Source organism: Rosa chinensis, chromosome 5, assembly GCF_002994745.2.
Source record: "Rosa chinensis cultivar Old Blush chromosome 5, RchiOBHm-V2, whole genome shotgun sequence".
NCBI classification, from domain to species: Eukaryota; Viridiplantae; Streptophyta; class Magnoliopsida; order Rosales; family Rosaceae; genus Rosa; species Rosa chinensis.
The window spans coordinates 37562485-37582555 of record NC_037092.1 but is presented as its reverse complement, the minus strand read 5'-3'; the positions used below and the strand labels follow the sequence as shown (position 1 = coordinate 37582555).

Genomic DNA, 20071 nt, shown 5'->3' with positions numbered 1-20071 from the left:
AGGCCTAATCGTCTTTGAGGACCCATTTTGGTGCGCTGTGGCGGCGCAATAGGCACATAGACTGCACACCCAAATATGCGTAAGTGTGAGACATCAGGCTCATACCCAGTAACCATCTGGGACGCAGAGAATGGTTGGGTGGCAGTGGGCCTCAGACGAATAAGCACAGCTGCATGCAATATTGCATAGCCCCAAGCAGAAATAGGGAGATTGGTGCGCATCACCAATACTCGAGCAACCATTTGTAGTCGTTTAATGGTGGCTTCTGCGAGACCATTTTGGGTATGAACATGAGGAACAGGATGTTCAACATCAATCCCAATGGACATGCAATAATCATCAAAAGTCTTTGATGTAAACTCCCCAGCATTGTCTAATCTTATAGACTTAATGGGATGATCAGGGTGGTGAGCCCGTAACTTAATTATTTGTGCTAGGAGTTTAGCAAATGCAGCGTTCCTTGTGGACAATAGCATGACATGTGACCAGCGTGTCGATGCATCAACCAACACCATAAAATATCTAAATGGTCCGCATGGTGGTTGAATAGGTCCACAAATATCACCTTGGATTCTTTGCAAGAATGGTATATTTTCTTTGGTGTCCTTTGCATAGGATGGTCTCGATCCTAACTTTGCTAAAGAGCAGGCTTTGCAGAACGAATAATGGGCTTTAGAAATAACCAATGAGGATTTTGGTTGAGCCATGAAGTCACTTTTGACTTTAGAAGCAGAAATTGGAGTCAGGGGAGCAGAGGTGGCGTCAAAGCCACCCTGGAGCCGCAGGGGGATGGCGGCGCCGGCTAGTGGTGGCCGGACTTGAAGGGGGAAGGCGCCGTGAGGCGCAGGTGCTCTTCCTTGATCCAAATGTCGATTTTTACTTCCTTTTGTTCTGAAAAAGGGATGTCCGTGTGAAGTCTTTAATATACGGATCATCATGTCACGACCTGGGTGTCCCAAACGGTCGTGCCAAAGCCTATATGTGTCGGAATCCCATAAATCATCTCTCATGACATGGTTGGATTCAATGACTCGAATAGTGGTTGCATACAACCCACTAGAGCGACACATAAGTTTCTCTAAGACTCGTTTATGTCCGTAGTCATTAGAGGTGATGCAAAGGAACTCTTGTCCATTCTCACAATGTGTTTCCACATGAAAACCATTGGCTCTTATATCTTTGAAGCTCAATAGGGTTCTTCCTGCCCTAGGAGCATAAAGAGCTTCGGTGACATTCAAAGTAGTGCCATTAGGCAACATAAATTGAGCTGGTCCTCGACCATGAATCAATTGAGATGGTCCAGCCATCGTAGTCACAGAAGATCGAGTAGGCGCCATCCATAGGAATAGCTGCCTGTTTCGAAGGATGGTATGTGTAGTGGCACTATCCACGAGGCATTCGAGCTCTCCGGGAAACATACTGAAAAATAATAAAGTTCGAATTTAGAATATGTCCAAGACATTTGAATAAAATAAGTCGATACTTTATTAATGATAGCCAATGATTACATCAAAGTTTCTTGACTAAAATCTAATCCAATATAAAATCAAATAGTAGACAAATCGTAGTCACTTAATCCGTTCGGTAATTTCAATTTTGTTGTGACCAGGTAAGGTAAGGTGAGATTTTGGTGGAGCGTTGCTCACTTTTAAAACCGTTCTCTCAGATCAAACCTTGCCTAGACATCACAAGTACTCTTGAGTACGCCTAGAGGGAAAAAGTTAATACAATAAGTCATGTTATTGATTTAAGGCATAATTGCCATTACATGATTCTTGGAAAAAATAAAGGACTATACTAATCAAAATCTGCAGCATCCTTGTGCAATTCTTTGTCAGATTTAAAGTCCGCTATGGTGAGATTGGCGTGTGCATCATCACCTTCTTCTTCTACATCTTCGGCAAGATAGGTCTCATGTTCTCGAAATCCCTATATGCCTTGTAATGTGCAGCTAATTGTTTGCTTGCATTGCATTGCTTGAACCAATGTTCAATAGATCCACATCTATGGCATGCATCATTACGATTTCCTCCCTTGAATTGAGATGCATCTTGTGCATGAGGACGAGATTGGCGTCCGTGTTGGACATTGGCGCCACCCCTATGGCCGGCAGCCTTGTGTCCCCCTCTCCCACGTTGGCTTTTGTTGCCACGTGTTCCCGCTCCATTGTGGCGGTTTCCTTCCTTTGTAGGGCGGTTATATGGACCAAAACGTCCGTTATGTCCCTTATTGTTAGGGTTCCGCTCCTTGCGCCCTCCTTTGGGTGCATGATTATAATTCGCCTCCTGAACGCTCTTAGTTCCGATAGGCCTTGAATTATAATTCTTCACGAGGATATTATCATGCTTTTCAGCTACAGACATAATAGTAATGAGCTGATGAAATCTCGTGATCCGTCTAGTATCGAATTCCGTTCGATATTGCTTTGAGAGCAAAATTGCTGAGACGGGGAAGGTGGAGAGAGTTTTCTCAATTAGTTCTTGCTCTGTGACGGGTTGTCCACAGAACCCCAACATGGTTTTGAGGCGTAGAACTTCTGAATTATATTCAGCTACAGACTTGAAGTCGGCGAATCGTAGATTGCCCCATTGAACTTTCAAGTCAGGGAGGAGGGTATCCTTGATATTACCAAATCGCTCTTCTAGCGCGACCCATAATTCTCTAGCATCCTTGATTGCCATGTACTCCAGTCGGAGTGATTTATCCATGTGGCGCCTCATCAAGATGAGGGCGGTGGCATTGTTCGTAGCCGTACGCTCAAATATGAGAGTAGGATTAGGAGCTTGAATTAAGGGTAGGATCCCTTTTGAAGTGAGATGGTGCTCAACATCCGTGGCCCAACTATGATATTCCGAGCCAGTTGAGGTAAGTGCAGGAAAGTCAAGTTTCGACATCCTGAAATAAGAAGAAGAAATATATTAGTTTCGGAGTTAAAACTTCCACGACAACTAAATATTTAAGATTTCCGAGCTATGCTACCAAGAAATCGATTTCCAAGAAAATTGGATTAGACCGAAACAATGATGTTTATTAGGTCATAAATCGATGCTTGCGGACGCTCTTAGTCCGAAGTCTTACGAACGCTCTTAGTTCGTTAATTGCGTGAATCCCCACGATTCCGCTTTTCAATGATCGAACCCACGTTATAAGAAAGGTGGGATGTAGAAGAAGGGAGGTTTTCAAGTCCCCGAGAAAAGAATAAGAAATATAAATTCCGAATTATAGGAACTTCAAAAACTTACTCTTTTGAATACTTACTTGTATTTGGATCACGCGCGTGTCGATGCAGGCGTGATGGAGCAAAGAAATCCAAGTAGAGGCGTGCAGCGAATGCGGGGCAGCAGGGGCTGCGGTGGTAGTAGTGGTGCAGGAGCAGCGGAGGCAAACTGCAGGAGCAGCAGCAGTGGTGTAGGGCTGCAGGTGCACGGGTGAGTAGGTGGGGCAGCAGCGTGCGCAGGTGTGCGTAGGGAAGCAGGGTGCGCAGGTGTGCGCGGGGCAGCAGCGGGCGCAGGTGTGCGCGCGGGGCAGCAGCGGGCGCAGGTGTGCGCGCGGGGCAGCAGCGGGCGCAGGTGTGCGCAGGTGTGCGTGCGGGGACGCTGCAGGGGCAGCGTGGGGTGGACGCACGGGCGCGGGGCTGCAGGGCAGCGAACTGGGCGCGGGGGCTCGCTGGCAGGTAGGCAGGCCGAGAGGGCTGCAGGAGCAGGCGGGCTAGCAAGGGGCTAGGTGCTGCAGGGGCAGTAGGCACGCAGGTAGGCAGAGAATTGCAGGCAAGTGCTTGCGGCAGGTTTTGGTGAGAAGAAATTTTTTTAGGGTTTTTAGTTTTCTGTTTTTGTGGCTAGAGTCGTGCTGATAACGTGTTTAAGTATATTGGTATTGAGAGAGATTGATGAGAGAAGTGTATTTCATTATAGAGAATAGGAGCCCTATATATAGGGATTACAAAGTGCATAATCTAATGTTACAAGGAATACCAATCCGTGTAGGATTGGGAAATCTAGAACCTTCTCTCCTATTCCTATTCCTAGTTTGATAAGGCACACTAAACTTGATTTTCCTTCAACATATTTCATATTTTTTTAATATATAAGGGTCAAATTAGTAAAAAATTCAGTTTTGGAGAGCAATCTCTTTTCTCTTAATAGTATAGATAATTCATGCTACGTGGTCCCGGTTGTTGTCCTCTGTTTGTTCTGCACCCAAGGTTTTAAATTTCTCCGAAACTGCCGAAATTTCCGTAATTTTGAAGTACCGAAACGAAATTCATATGCTATATCATTTTCGTCAGAAGTTTCCCGAAATTTTCCGTACATTTCCACGAAATTCTTAATTTCTGAAATATCTACACACACAATATATATTTAAAAATTCACACCGAAATTTTGTCCGAAATTTCTCTAAAATTTCTGTTAAATTTTATGTCACCTACAATGAATTTTTACTTCATACTTTTATAGAGAAAATATGAAATTTTGATTTTTTTTTTTTGCAATCAAGTTGAATACAACAAAAAACCTTTTTGTTTTTATCTGCTACAAAGTTAAATGCTCAAAACATAACATGATTTGCTTTTTGCTTCGTCTCAAATATTGTATGCTTCATACACTGTAACATCATAATATGATATTCCACAATATCCGATATATGGATAGCATGTGGAAAGGGAACAACACGTACACATACAATAACCATGTGATGAAGTACGAAAATCATTTCCAAAATTCATGTACTTGGGAGTAGTATTGTATGATAATAAATGAAAGCAGTTCAACCAGCTAGATCGAACCACATCATAGTAGCTTTTATATTCCTTTTGTTGTACTTGTTCATTTTCATTCACGGGGTTTTGGTTTTACGTGTCCCGCCCCACCCCCTTGTAATTCTCTAATTATTAAAAAAAAGTAAATCATATTTACATTATCAATATACAACACATTATCAATACATATAGATAAAAACACTAGTTTAGCAACCTACTACAGTACTAGTTAATTACTCATCCATATAAAATATCATAATTCTATTATAAATGTATAATTTTAGAGATGTTACATTGTAAATAGGTTTATTATAGGTTAGTTTAGTCTATGTAAAAGTTTCATTCAAAAATATCATTTTATAAATGCAATTAATTTGATTTCTTTATTTTTAACCGAAATTTCCACCGAAATCGAAACTTTCTCCGAAATTTCCTTAAATTTGAAGTACCGAAATCGAAACCGAAACCGAAACCGAAATTTGAAACCTTGTCTGCACCCCAATGCAAGGCTGAGGCCTGCAGAGCGGCCTTGTTACTTGCAATACACCAAGGATGGAGAGAAATAGAAGTTGAAAGTGACTCATCTATACTGGTCAATGCTTTGAACTATCAAGGGGAGGATAACTTGGAGGTTAGTCGAATTATTGATGATTGCAAAGATTATATTAGTGCTTTTGATACTATTGTAATTTGAAATTTTTTTAGAGAAGCAAATAGTGTGGCAGATAGATTAGCACACTTTGCTAGTCTAGGTCATGTTGTTGACCTTTCTTTAGAAGAGGCTCCTGAATACTCACAGGATGTCCTCTATGAGGATTTTTGTAAAGCTTCTATGAGCGCTCGGGGTTCAGGTATTACGTCCTCCCCAAGACCATGAATTAGAACCTGTGAGACTAAAATTGACTGGTGAAACGTACGAGTGAGTGAAACTACGGTAAAAAAGAAAGAGATATCAAGGTAACTGAGCTGGGTAAGGTTGCCTACTGAAGATGGAAGATGGGGATAAAACTCACAGTACTCAATGCTCAAGAATTTTAAGGAATGAAGGTTACCGATTGAAGCAGGTAAGTAACCAGAGAAACTCGTCCTCGCAGCATTCAAATACTTTTAAGGCATCACTCCTGTTGAAATCAGGAAAGTAACCTTTTAGGTCTTGGTTAGAGTCCAAATCAAGAACCTGCAAGTTTGTTAGATGGAAGATGCCAACAGGGAAGTCCCCATGAAATGAGCAGTGTGAAAGGTTGAGATAGGATAGGCTGGTAAGATCATGGCCTAATCTCAATGGTATTTCAGAAAGACTGAAGTCATTATCAGAAAGGTCCAGCCTTTGCAAGTGAACAGGTTAAAAAAGGCTGCTGGTGGAATTGATAGAACCATAAAGATAACTGCTTCTGAGGTCAAGGCCAATGACATAGCCAGAGACTCGTCGCACTTGACACCAATCCATGAGCAACAACTAAGATTCATCTGTCCTTCTTGCGCTGTCCAAGATGCAAACTTTGGATGCGCAGACTTGTGTATTACAGTAAAGCTTTCCTTGAATTGCAACAAGGCAGAGCCCTCATCAACATGGCAAAGTGTCTGCACAAAAGTGAAAAGGTGGGTGACATTAACAGAAAAAGAAAGAGATGCAGAAAAAAAGCTTTGCACCGCAAGGTTCTCATTCTCGTGGAGAAGTGTATTTGGTTTGTGAAACCCATAAAAATACCCGTCTTGAATTAATTGTACGTGATGCCTTGTGGCACCACAAAAGGAGAGGATGATGAGTGAGGGGTGAAAGGGGTCAATATGTAATTTAGGGACTTTGTTCCAATTATATGATGAAAAACAAGGAAGAAGTGCCGGACGATTACCTTCAAAGTAATTAATTCAATTGTCAAAATTAACCATTCAATGTCTACTTATTTTGAAAGAACAACTTGTGTATGGGTCCTTGTGTATTCGCATCGAAATTCATTGAGTCACTTATGTAGACTAAAACATTCGATTGAATAAACCTTATTTGATATTTGATCATTATGATAATCAAATGGCACTAACTTCTGGTAGAAATCACTCTTCTTGAAGAAGTCGAAAGGGTCCCTAACAAGAGAGGTGTTTTTCTAAGACTCCCAAGGATCATAAAATACAATACACATACATATCCAGTAACTGTACTCACTACAAGCTTCAAACACTATACACAAAAGTACTACTAATTAACTAGATCCTCCAGTTAGCACGTATTTTCAAGTTTATATGGTTATGAGGTATTAATAGTATTGATCGATCACATTTACTAGTGATATTACTAAGCTAGCCCACAAGGGAATGCCTCATACGATAAAGACGTTGAGTCAGAGAACAAACCGACAAATCCCCCAAAAAGGGCAATAATAATAACGTTACATTATCAAAAATGAATAATACCACTTGCTGTCTTGCTAGACTTAAACCATTCATGAAAGGAAATATATCTTCTAATGAGGGATCCAATTTTTTTGCCATTTTAAGTTATCTTAGCCTTTTGTTATGTGTCATTCACAAAAAAAAAAAAAAAAAAAGCCTTTTGTTATGTGTGTTTTCTAGAAGTTATCTAAGCTAGTAAAGCCTTCTTGATCATATCGATCTCTACATAGTTTCGGATCATTCTATCCCTTTGGATTTCTCCTTTGGAAGCTTCAAACTTCTATGTTATGCATTGAGCTAGAACTACATATCCAAGGAGTTGAGCCAACTTTCAATGATCCAAGTAAGTCCATTTCTTGGTTTAATCCGTTTCCCAATTCCTATATACTCATAGTTCTTTCTATTTTCAATTTTTCTTTTGTGGTTGAAGAATCCCAAAACTGTTTTCAATAACCAATATTTTAAGGATTTCAGGATTTAAAAAGTTCTGCATAAATTCAAGTCTAGCTTTTGGCTTGGCAAACACCGAATGAAGAAATGAACATGCCTCGATCAACAATCTAAGAAAATAGAATTGTGCCGAAAAGGAGAGGAACAGGTTTGATTTCCACTGAAAACGTTTTGTTACTATTCTTTTGTCAATTTTTATGTGCTGTAATATTTATTCAATTATTTGTTCTTCTTAGTTTTCAAATGATATTACTTTTTACGTTTTACACCTTCTGTTTGCTCTATAGTTTGGAATCTGGATCATTCATTACAACAACTTCAAGGTATAGTTTTTGTTCTTCAGAATTTGAACTTCGTTAAACCAGCTATGGAATTTGAAGTTTGTATGCATTGTTTTCAGTTTTTGTTTTTCAGAATTTGAATATTGAGGCAACTACACAATTTTGCTAACACTTAAAACACGCGTATATATATGTATATAACATTATATGTATGTATATATATATATGATCGTCGTCGTGATCAACCCAGTCTCGCTGATGTGTCTTGATGATATTTGCTAACTCTTTACTTTCTAAACAAAGTTGATCTATTTCACTTTCATATCTTGAAGTAGAAATAGAGTGCCTAACTTCTAATACAGATTATGATGTTGGAAAGGAGGTTTTGAGAGGATAAAATTTCATATATGATGCAATGAGTCATTCCTTTGCTTTATTTCCATGGAGAGCTTGAAGTATATCCATGTTTGTATACAGAGTAACAGAGACGTTTAAGCATACTGCTTCTTATGTTTTAGAATATTACTTCTTTTTTAAAGCGGTAGTTGAAGGACATAATTAACATGTATAATTTGGGTACCTTGATTGACATATTAAAGTCCCTTGTCTTTGTGATAATTTCCAGTGTAGAGACGAAAAAGGGATGTTCTTGGTATATTGGGTCTGTCAGTAGCTTTGAAAGCTGAGTTTATTTATTTATTTTTTATTTTTTTTTAACTCAATTCGCTTATGATCATTCAAGACTTCAAACTCCTAAATCTGATTCTCAAACTCTTGATCTTTTGTTGCTTTTGGTTTACTTGCAGTGCCTGTGTACTCAATTGGACCAATTTAGGAGTGGGCCTTCTCTGTAATAAAAAGTTTCTGGTCAAGGTAAATCTTTTGATGCCCTTGATTAGGTTTTTGTGGTTGGAGATGGTCAATTTCCCTAAGAGTTATTTGATTTAGGTCTGAAGTTGTTATCTTCATGCATGAGTGTGTAGTTGCAGATGCCTTTGATTAGGTTTCTGGGTGGGAGATAGTAATTTTACATAAAGGTCATTGTACATGGACTCAATTGTATTCTCCTTTGTGCATAGTATGAAGGAATTCCTGGGAATAGAATAGGTTGAACACAGCTTATTATGGTGGAGTATCATTAAAATGAGATGTATTGTTTGACAGTAAATGGTTAATTGCTTTTGGGGCGATAGCTTTTTATGTGAGTGAACAGAATTGCCTGCTGTTTCTGGACATTTTTCTTCCAACTTTGGTGACCACATTCAAATCATCTGCATGTAAACCATTTACACAAAACAGAGAGAATACTAAAGCCAGAGTCTCAAAACCCAAAGCTCAGGAAAATACAGAGGTTAGTGCAGATTCAGACTAACATAATAACAAACATCAAGTAGCTAGAAGTAATAGTTCACCTCTGTTTCCCAAGTGATAATCGTATATAAAACTACACCATAGCAGTCTATCTGATTAAGTTATTTCTGCATATTAAGGATAGCTCAGACCATACTTATCTTATTGTGGCTGACAACTATTCAGATAGTCTTAAAGATATTAACCGATATATCTGATATAACTGCTTAATTTTCCAGATAATGTGAGTAAAGTGTAGCTTCTTACCAATTTTTTACATGTTCTTCCGAATATTGTTATTGAAAGTTGACCTAAGTTTGAATCAAATTTTGTTTATCAAGATCCAGAAAATATTAGCTATATAAAAGATGAATACGTGCAATCTGTTATGTGTAAAGATATGGATGTTAATAATGGACACCGAAATTGAAAACAAGAACTTTGGTATGTACTAATCTGTAGGGGATCAGAATTTCGATTTTGTAAAGTAAATACTTGATTTAGCTCTGTGGTGTTGTTTGCTTGATGCCTAAATAATTGGCAGTGAACATTTGTGGGGGTGAACTTCTTTAGCATATTTCAAGAAGTTTATCTTCAGATGAAGGATCAACGTGTATCTAATATTCTAAAGTGCTTTGATGCAATAGATGACCTGAAAGTAGAGGTATGACTTTGCTCTCCTCAACTACTTAATACTTTTCATTTGCGTTTTATAAAAAATTTTGTACATATTTCTTCTCCTTTATGTTCAAATTTTTTGTTTTTGCGCAGGCAGAAGCAAAAATCAAAAAGCAAATACTTTGTTGATTTGACAAAGCAGCCTTTTCGTTTAAATTTTTACCATTCAAGGTATCATATTCAGTGCTATTCAGACTTCTTGGAGATGAGGCAAAGGGTGGTTGGATAGCACATATCTCAAGAAGAAGTAAGGTAATATTGACTTGATTATCTAGCACACTCCATATTCTAACTGTTTACTTCTTTATTTTATCTGACCATATAGTGATATATAGTTACTTAAAACTAAAATTCAGTTGCTCCTAGCTAAGAGAGTCGTCAAATAACTTTGTAGTGCAGGGAACAACATTTGCTCTGCAGAGAGAGCTGAACTTAGGCAAAGACTATTGTCAATCATGTCTACTAGTACGAGAGTTAAAGAGGTAATGTTTGTGAATCCAAATGTGTACTTTGTATGTCAAAGCAACTTTTCTTTGCTGATATGGTCTCTGGCTACCATATTAATACTGCAGGTAATCGAGGAGTTTATCTTCTTAAATAAAAAAATATAGGTGAATCGGAATTTCAAGAAGGGGAATGGCAAATGGTTTGGAGTTCACAGGTAATCAGAGTCATGTTTAATTAAAGATTTACATAAATGTGATTACAAAAAGCTTAATTGCTTTGTACTGCATTATCTAAAATTCTAAATGATATAAAATAAAAAATGATGAAATATGTAAAATTACGTTGGTTTACAACTGCTTATAATTGATCCCGACCCTAAGAGTTGTGAGGAAAAGTGCATACAGGCATGATGTCCAATCTGAGTTTAAGTTTTTAATAAGATTCGAGTAGAGTTAAAAATGAATACTTGAATCTCTTTAAATGATCTGATTACATAAAATAGAGAGTTACATAATTTAGCAACCAGTCACCTCATTCTATGCTCCATGAGAATTCGTGTGCGCTATAACTGGTTCAGCAAGTCCCCTGTGCTGAGCTTAGTGGATAACTCTGCCACTATAACCTCTTTCGCAGCACAACTAATAAGATCAGAACCAAAAAACAACAGAAAAACAGTATCAGACCTGTCTGATGGATTACTAGCTCAATTAGGATTTTCATTACCATTCATCTACACTAAATTTCTCCTACTTTTATTCAATTGGATTATTTAGCACAACAAGTTTGGCAATGCTTATTCCTGCCTTAAAGAAAGTTTAGCTTCAAAATTTTTTTTTTGTTTTTTTTTTTTTTGTTTGCTCAGTTTTGCTAAGGTGGAAGCTGTCGTTTTTGTCAATGCTTTTGTTAGTTCACTTACAATTGGTCAATAATTCATTTATGGCGTAGGAAAAGATCTTACTTTCATTGGATATTTGTCTATAGAAAACTACATAGTAACTCCCAAAACATTCTGATTTCTGAAAAGAAGAAGCTTGCCTCAGGTGAACCAAGTAATTGTATTAGATTTGTAGAACTAAGCCTCACCTTGGTTAGATTAGGCTGATATGTTCTCATCAGTTGAATGGGATATTAGGTAGTAATTGCTTTATCGTTTACTTCTCCGTTCATTTAGGTAAGCAGATAAGATGCAATTGGTAGTAGACATCAGCATAACTATATATGTGTTTCTACCTCTATGGGTCATTTTTTTTTGTCTTTATCTTTAAAGTAGTTCCCAGAAAAAAGCATTGTGAATCCATACACAAAACTGCCAAAAGAAAGACAAGGACAATGATGGTTCAAAATGTGGCTATTGGCAGTAAGCATCCCCTAAGAATTCAAACAATCACAACAAATGACACAAAGGATGTATCTGCCACAGTTGAAGAGGTAACTGAAGCTACTTAGTTTTGAGCGAACTCTGTACCTCTATTATATGTGGCATAAAGCCCTTGCTTTCAGTTAGTTGTGTTTCTGTTGCACCAGTTTTCCTATTTGTTGTGGAAATTACAATTCAACTGTTATTCACATTCTTTAATCTGTGGTTATTCTGGTTCTCTGCAATCACTTCTTTCTCTATGATAGAATTTTGAAATTTCTTTCATGTGCTCACTTTCAATAATTTGACACAAATTTATGTTTTCTATTGCGTATTTTTAAATCTCTCTACCTTTGTTTTCTTTTTGGCCTGGAAAAAAATGACAAAAATAATGTCCACTTTTGGTAATCTGGAAATATCATGTATATTATCAGTCAATTAAATATCATACATATAATCAGCAAATGTATTAGCAGTGGCTTCCCTTTTGGTCTCTATTCCACTTCTGGTAATCTGGTAATCTGGAAATATCATGTATACCCTAAATTGTTGTTTGACTTTTGTGTGCTCTCCTGATCATGGTGACCATTTGATGCCAAATTTAGTCAAGTATTAGATCTTTTCTTTGTAGAAGCAATTACAATTGACTATAGTTTCTTTCATACAGCGGAGGCTTAGAATTACAGCAAAATATTTTGGGAAATTCTTTTTCTTTTTTATGATTATTTTGACTTGGTAATGACTTCTCAAGTTATTTGGATGAAAACAAAGTGCGAAGTGCTGTGATTTCAAATAAAAGGATAATGAGTATATATCAATGTTCCTTAAATTTTCTTCATTTTACAGAATTCTTTTCTTCCATGTTTGCATGTCATATGAATATGGTGATACGGAATAATTCATACTCCATTTGCTGTTGTTTTTTTCTGCAGGAGAGGCTGAAAGTTGTCATTTGGTTTTCTATTGTTATAGTTTTATTTTGATATGTTTGATTACGTTTCAGGTGTCAAGCTTAGTGATGCTTTAGAGAAGTTAGGGAGAAGTTTGTTACAGGAGCTTTTGTTGTTAAGGTAATGTACTTTCTCAAATTGAGCTCATTTGTTTGCAATGCTTTATTTAAGTGGCAGCAGTTCTGTTTTTTTTGGGGAAGTTAACAAATTTACCTTTTGTTATTGCTTTCAACTTTCTGTTTGTTATTCTGGAGCTCTGCTCTTGAATTCATGATTATTAAATGAAATTTGTGTCACTAAAGATTTCTGTTCAAGTGATTTTAAAGTAATTTGTATCTATGCAGTTATCTGTAGGCAGTCAGGCATTTAAGCATTGGTGACAACTGTTTGATGTTTTATTGGATGTGTTGAATTGTCATGTAATTGCAGCAATTACTCAACATTGCCTTATGATCATCCAAGATTGCAAAACCTTGAACCTTTCACCCTAAACTCTAAACCCTGAATATGAGCTATTGTTTCCTGAATTGAAGTTCTGTCAATACTGTGCATGTTTTGCACAATGCACAATACTGAGGAATTTTAATTTAGGAAAGAATTTCCGACTTGGGGTTTGGAGTCAGTGTATATGAATTAATGAAAATATATTTAGGGTACGATCACTATTACGTTGGTTCTTTTTCATACTGCAGGTTATTTATGAAAATCTGGAAATTTTTCACTACGTAAAACGCAACAAAGTAGAGCACCTAATTTCATTTGACATTAGATACATGATAGTACGTGAATGTACGTGCATTGATGAAAAATCTCAGCAATATGCATATATGTGACTAGAAGAAGTAGTTTAATTACCTCCTTCATTGTGGAGTTACTATCATAATACCTTTTGAGCTGATAAAACCTTAGACTACATGCATGCTTATATGTGAACCTCACATTTCAATTCAGCTATTTACATATGCAATTGAACTTTCGACTTTCATATTAATCATAATTTCTGACATCCAGCAACAGCCTCAAGCTGCCAAACGAGCTGTTTCCCGCCGACAAGCATGCAAGTTGGTGTGAAGTAGTTGGTTTGGCCAAACCCTTTTCACAGAAACACGTATAGTCCTATGGCTTTGAATCCATTTTGGAAATGCAAAGGCCAAGTCTAACCATTTTTAGCTAAATACACATCTGGTCAAGATACCAGATTTTGGAATGTATAAAAAAAACTCTTTAGCTATATAATCCATCAATGTTTATAACCGCTCTCTTATAATGCATGAATAATACACCCGCGCCATCGCGCGGGCATCATTGCTAGTGTATTTATATCATCACATAATGGTGCATCTCCCTGATGGTGGATCATAGATGTGCAATCCCATCTCATGGTGATGGCAACCTCTTCTTCCCCTAATTGGACTATAACTATTAGCGTTTTGCTCATCTTGGCTAATTTTCTTTTCCTCTTTATCAACTTTCTTTTCGGTTATTTCTTCCATGCTCACTAAGTCTGTAGCCGAGCTTTTTCCTCAGCAATCCTGTCAATCCCGCTGCATCAACATCGTCTCCGATTATCTCTATTTGGTCTCTCCTCCTCTCATCCTTTTCCCAAGTAACAAACACCCGGGCTATACGCTTTCTCTCAACCTCCGACAGTGTATATGTCTGGTCCCCTATGGCTTGGTAAGTCCCAGTGACGTTCCACCTCTTATTCCTAATTTGCCATCTTCCACAGGCAAGGAAGACTTTGTTGCACCACCTCTTACTCTGCGATGTAGGCAAGTCGGTGGCTAGTGGCTTGTAGTCCAGGGCAGTCAATGTCACAGTACGTACCCTTGCCTAGAAACTTCTTTGAGTAGGACAAGCGGTACACGGCCCTAAACTCATTGATTGAAGGCCACCCCATGTCGCACAAGTCCCACATTGTGATCATGCTCAGTATCTGTTGCCACGCATCGGGCGTCATTTGCCCTGGAGATATGTTGAGCATCCTCAGCAAATATTGCATACACTCAGGCAAGAGCAGGCAGAGGCCCTGGAGAAGCTGATTCTCGTGCAGAACCACCCACCTCGTAGGGGGATTGGCAGCAAGCTCACCCGGGTACAGGGGCCTTAGTTCCACTTCATCAGTAGAATCAAGACCATCTATGGTCCCTGTTGTTAGTCAACATACTCAAGCATTGTTTGAGACAAATGACGGCACAAAGCCTGAGACTATGTCTGTTATGGTCACAAATGCATCAACGATAGAAGAGCAGCTAGAAGAAATGAAGAGAATGCTAGCTGAAAAAGATGCTCAAATAGCAGCACTGACTTCTCAATTGGCTGCTATGGCCAACATAAGCGATCATAAAAATGATGAAAAGAGTGATCGTGAAAAGAACATCGGAGGACATGGTTCCACAATCGCAAGTCTTGAAGACATAAAGACACTAATTGCAGAAGGAATCCGTGAAGTATACACCTCCTCAAATCCACAGTTCTCTGGGTACTTGAAACCCTACCCTGCTCATTACGATGCACTACCATTCCCTAAAGGCTATCAGAAGCCAACTTTTGACAAGTTCGATGGAGTAGATGGCTCTCCGCATGAACATTTGGCTCATTTCTTCTCAGCCTGTGGGGAAACATCACAATCAGATCCACTGTTAATAAGGCAATTTGTTCAGTCCCTTAAAGGAGCAGCTTTTACTTGGTACAGTCAATTACAACCAAGTTCTATCCTCACATGGGACGATATGCAAAGAGCTTTTCTGGCACAGTTTGTCAGCTCCAAAAAGAAAGTCTCGATTATCGACTTGGGTGACACTAAACAGAGTTTTGATGAAAGCACCAATGAATTCATTTCCAGATGGAGGAGCTTAAACCTCCAATGCTCGGAGAAATTGACAGAGCCTTCTGCAGTACAAATGTGCTCAAACAACCTCTTGCCAGAGATAGCAACTTTTGTTAGCACCGCAGAACCTCAAACATTTGAAGCACTAGTCTCAAAAGCTAGTAATGTTGAAAGACAAGTTGCCCGTAAAAAGTTTATGACACAAAGGGCATCCTTTAAAGACCATAGAGTTGACAACACAGATGAGTCGCTGGCAACCTTTGTCAAGACTGACAACAAGTCAAACACATGCAAAGGAAAAGAAGGGTCTAGAAAGCTCAACCTCGAAGAAAGAAAAGAAGTCAAATACTCTTTCGACGATGATGATGTCGAACATATTTTCAGTGAGCTCGTCAACGCGCAAGCTGTTGAGCTTCCTGAACCAAAACGACGAGGTGAAGTCAACAAAACCAACGACCCCAAATTTTGCCAGTATCATCGAATCGTAAGTCATTCAACAAGGGATTGTTTTGTTCTGAAGGACATAATCCAAATTATGGTCAATAACAAGGAAATTGAGGTGGAGACATCGTCGGCGAAGTGAAATCCAAATTTGCCTCCGAACTTACTAGTCTCTCAAAAGGTGCTTAAAAAAAAAAAAACCTTCATGGGAACTACGTAAGGCTTGATCCCTTGAATGGGTACGTAGGCAGTCTAGTCTCAAATTCTAGATCCAGCCACAAAATCTTCAAAATCGCATTATCACCACTACAGGTTGCAACCAAATGGCACCAAGCCTTGCACATCTGAAGAACTCTTTATACGAGTGTAAACTACAAATGGTGAAAATAATGTTGACAAAGATGTATTGCAAAAACAAGCTCTGTAAGCAGCTTTCCCAAACTCTGATGGACTTTCGGAAAAACTAGAGTTGTCAAGCCTCGCACGCGAAAGCTATTCCACGCACGACGCTTGAGGGGGCAACTGTTGAGACGTAAAAAAAAAAAAAAAAAAAAAAGAAACAGAAATACATTCATATTCAATTTCACACTTGAGATAAGTTGTTACATCTTTGACCAAGTCCAAACAGCAAAGTAAGGAGACCATTATCTTTAACGTCAAGTTAGAGGAGGTAATGTTCTGTTAGCTTTGTTTCCTTGATTCAAGTCTCGGTCAAATTGTTGATCAGTTCAAATATACATGAAGATAAGGATAGACTTGTTATTCAAAGAAGTTATCACTATCCGGTTGCGCCTATCCAATGACTACTATACATAGGCAGCAACACCAAAGAGAAGGGACACAGAGAGAGGAAAAAACAAATCAGAGACTAAAGTTCTGCCAAAATCAAAGCAAATCCGGCAACCATTCAAGCTCCAAAGGTGACGCTCAGGTATACTACGCATCCTTGCTGTACCTGTCTTCTTTAACAGAGAAATACATCGTCCGGAATGCTTGCTGTCAACAAAAGATAGGCTGTTCATGAACAACCTTCTTTCTTTTGTTGAGTCTCTCTTAAGTTATCAAGAAATACATGGTCGTTCATGAACGGCCAACTTCATGGTTATTTTCTCCTCCGTTGAGACATATATGGTCGTTCATGAACGGCCGGAGTCTCAACGCACTCAGCTGCTGCAATTCCTAGCACAGGAACATGGAGTCGTTCATGAACGGCAAGTTCTGACGCTAAAAAAAAAAGAAGAAGAAAAAGAACAGTCTGCACAAAATGCCATCTTCGCTCCCTGCAAATTCAGCAATCCCCTGCTTCTGCCTTTCTTCTTCCACCACTTTCAAAACCAGAAATACAAACACTAAACTCCTACCAAGCTAAACACCAACCGTAACAAGCAAATCAATAAGAGCCTCACCCTTAATCTTTGGTTCCGATCTTCTCTGCAGCCTGCAAACAGAAGGGAGTTTAGAGGAAGTTAAAGTCGTAGGCTCAGAATGACATTCGCTCAAAGGTTTTAGACTCACTGTGTCAACTAAACAAGTCGATCTGCCCCTTGAATACAGAGGCAGTGGTGAAGTGAAATTGAGCAGTAGCGAAGCAACCGAATCTGCACACCAAATAAAAAAAAACATTTGTTAATTAATTGAGCTTCTTTCTTTGTCCACGAAAGTAGTAATTTAGTTAACAAACAAGACAAAAGAGGCAAGCTTGATTATAAAGCTGGTATGCGGTGGTGAAGCGGTGCTATGGTAGCAGGTCCAGTTAATTGGTTAGCAATATTGACGTGGTGATGTGAACAACAAGCGAATAACAAGATGGGGCTAATCTCATTTTTTTTTTTTTTTATAAGAGACAAATGAAGGCATGTTTAATTAATTGGTCTCTTTAAAGCTATGAGTGATCAGTAGGAAGACCACTTGAAGTCAAGACATAAATTGATTGAATATGCATTAGCTAGAAGACAAATGATGGCAAACTTTGATTATATGCTACTTTGAAACCGTGGGTGCAAGCTGGGAGCAAACATAACTTAATTGTTTTGCTTTGTTTCTGGAATCATGCTAACAAAAAGCCAAAAACATGGCTTTAATTATTCAAGCTTGAACTTGCTTTATGTCATAAGCAAAGAAGACAAAGGCTGCCAAATATAAGTTTGATGGGTGAAGCGGTAGTGAATGGTGGCAACGATCAAAGCAGGACATGGTGGCAACGATCAAACACAAATGCAGCAAGGTCAATCTTCAAAGCGGTGATGTACAAAAGATTGGTATTGAATACAACTCAGGAATACAATGCTTAACCGTGCTCGTCTTTCAATCAAGAAGAAGACAAAAGCATGGTTTATGTTGCGGTGGAGCATGGTCAACAAGAAAGTAAAACAACAAGTGATTGCTTGAATGGGCACAGAGGCAGTCGTACCAGATTGAGAAGTCAACCCAGTTTTGCTTTTGCATGCAAATCAAGATCGGCCAAGCTTTGAACCTACAGCAGGAAAAGACATTGGGGATTTTGTCAGTATTCTATCGAAGACCAGTGAGAAGAGATGGGGAAGGTTGGGAGTCTTACCCAGTTCGAGTCTCGGTTGAACACTGGAGAATCAAGATGATCAGTTCCCTATTTGTATAGAGTCGGACATCAAGGCTCCTTCTCCAGGTCGGATTAAAGTAGCTAGTGCCCATCTCCAATTCTATTTCTAGCTCAAGCATATGATCTCGCTTGGTTTCTCTCAGCCTTATCAAATCGATTTGGACGAGGATAAGGAGCTGTTGCGTGGCTGGAAGCCGTTCTTCAGGATACACGGATTGGGCTGGAGTTTCAGACTTGTGGGAGACCACCTTGGGTTTAAAATTGGGGGTGGACATAAAAAGGATGGGTATTCAATTGCTGAATTGCGGAAGCCCATTTCCGAACAGTTTATCCTGATGTTTGGGCCCGGCTAAATTTGTTATCAACAACATAAAAGCCCATTCACACGGCCCAGTAAAATATTTAACACATCGGGTACCCAAATTAAATTCCGACGTCTGCAAAAGAAATACATTCAACGGATTCAAAAATAAATATATGTACATCCGTTGACACAAAATTCTCCCAACACCAGAAATACAAATTCTTATGAACTACGGTCGGTTTGATCCCACAATGGGTACGTAGGCAATCTAGCAACACCCACTAGATGCAACCACAAGTCCAAACAGAATCCCTGACTCCACCAGTCAAAATTCAGCCAGTCCTAAATTGAATCATTGACTCCAGTCAAATTCTGCCAACACCAGAAATACAAACCCAAGAACTACAATGGTTTGATCCCTCCTCGAGGGTATGTAGGCAATCTAGCGACCCACTAGATGCAACCGCAAGTCCAAACAAAATCTCTGACTCCCTGGTTCATCCAACCCGAATCCCTGACCTCATCAGTCAAATTCTGTCAAACACCAGGAAACGTCGCAAGCCTTTTCCAAATAAAATTCATGACTCCCTGGTTCATCCAATCCATTCCTGACCTCATCAGTCAAATTCCACCAAACACCAGGAAACGTCACAACCTTTCCAAACAAATCCAAAACAAATCGAATCCCTGGTTCACTTACACCAAATTCGTCCAAACACTATTCACATTCCAAAAGCAATACCCTCCAATGGGTCATTCACTCATTGGAATTCTTGAACTACGAGTGGCTTGATCCCTCTCCAAGGGTACGTAGGCAACCCATTCAAATATCCGGGTGCAGCTGCAAAAACAAATAAACAAACACACATCCCATCAATTGGTTTCTTCATAAATGGAATCAAAGGGTGTTTCCCTGTAAAGGGGATTGTAATTAAGAGACACATTCTGTCTTGAATGGGTCGAACCCGAAATAATAAAAACTCTATTCACTAAATGAATACGAGTGAAATTATGTTGGGTGACATTTACGCTCACTGTGTGCAGATTTTCTCTCAACATACGCACAATTCAAAACTCGTCAAATGAGTTATGCAAAACTAAGGAGAATTGAGAACCTGTCACATGGAACAAACTCCGACAATGACACGATTTAAGGAATCAAGTGACTAGGCCACGCTTAGCATTCGTCTGGCTGTCCCATCTCCACAAACAGTATCTGCATCCACAAACTATTGCATGGGTGAGCTTTCGTCCTCGCTGC

General features: G+C 38.9%; 2 long non-coding RNA genes across 10 annotated transcripts; one reads left to right on the top strand and one right to left on the bottom strand.

The window, feature by feature from the left end:
• Positions 1–7275: 7275 nt before the first annotated feature.
• Positions 7276–13912, top strand: LOC112168115. 9 transcript variants are annotated; one of them, XR_005799366.1, is made up of 12 exons: positions 7276–7487; positions 7619–7742; positions 7882–7917; positions 8682–8748; positions 9040–9226; positions 9770–9889; positions 9997–10155; positions 10298–10385; positions 10476–10564; positions 11621–11778; positions 12711–12777; positions 13669–13912. It is a non-coding gene; the product is annotated as an uncharacterized LOC112168115 (long non-coding RNA). The 9 variants fall into 9 exon arrangements; XR_005799370.1 differs by lacking the exon at positions 9040–9226 and having other exon boundaries at positions 9997–10150; XR_005799368.1 differs by lacking the exon at positions 9040–9226 and having other exon boundaries at positions 10303–10385.
• A 2687-nt stretch (positions 13913–16599) lies between these two features.
• On the bottom strand, positions 16600–18723 carry LOC112202435. The gene is made up of 4 exons (XR_002937354.2): positions 18486–18723; positions 18339–18401; positions 17444–17526; positions 16600–17366 (listed from the first exon to the last, which is right to left on the bottom strand). It is a non-coding gene; the product is annotated as an uncharacterized LOC112202435 (long non-coding RNA).
• Between the last annotated feature and the right edge of the window lie 1348 nt (positions 18724–20071).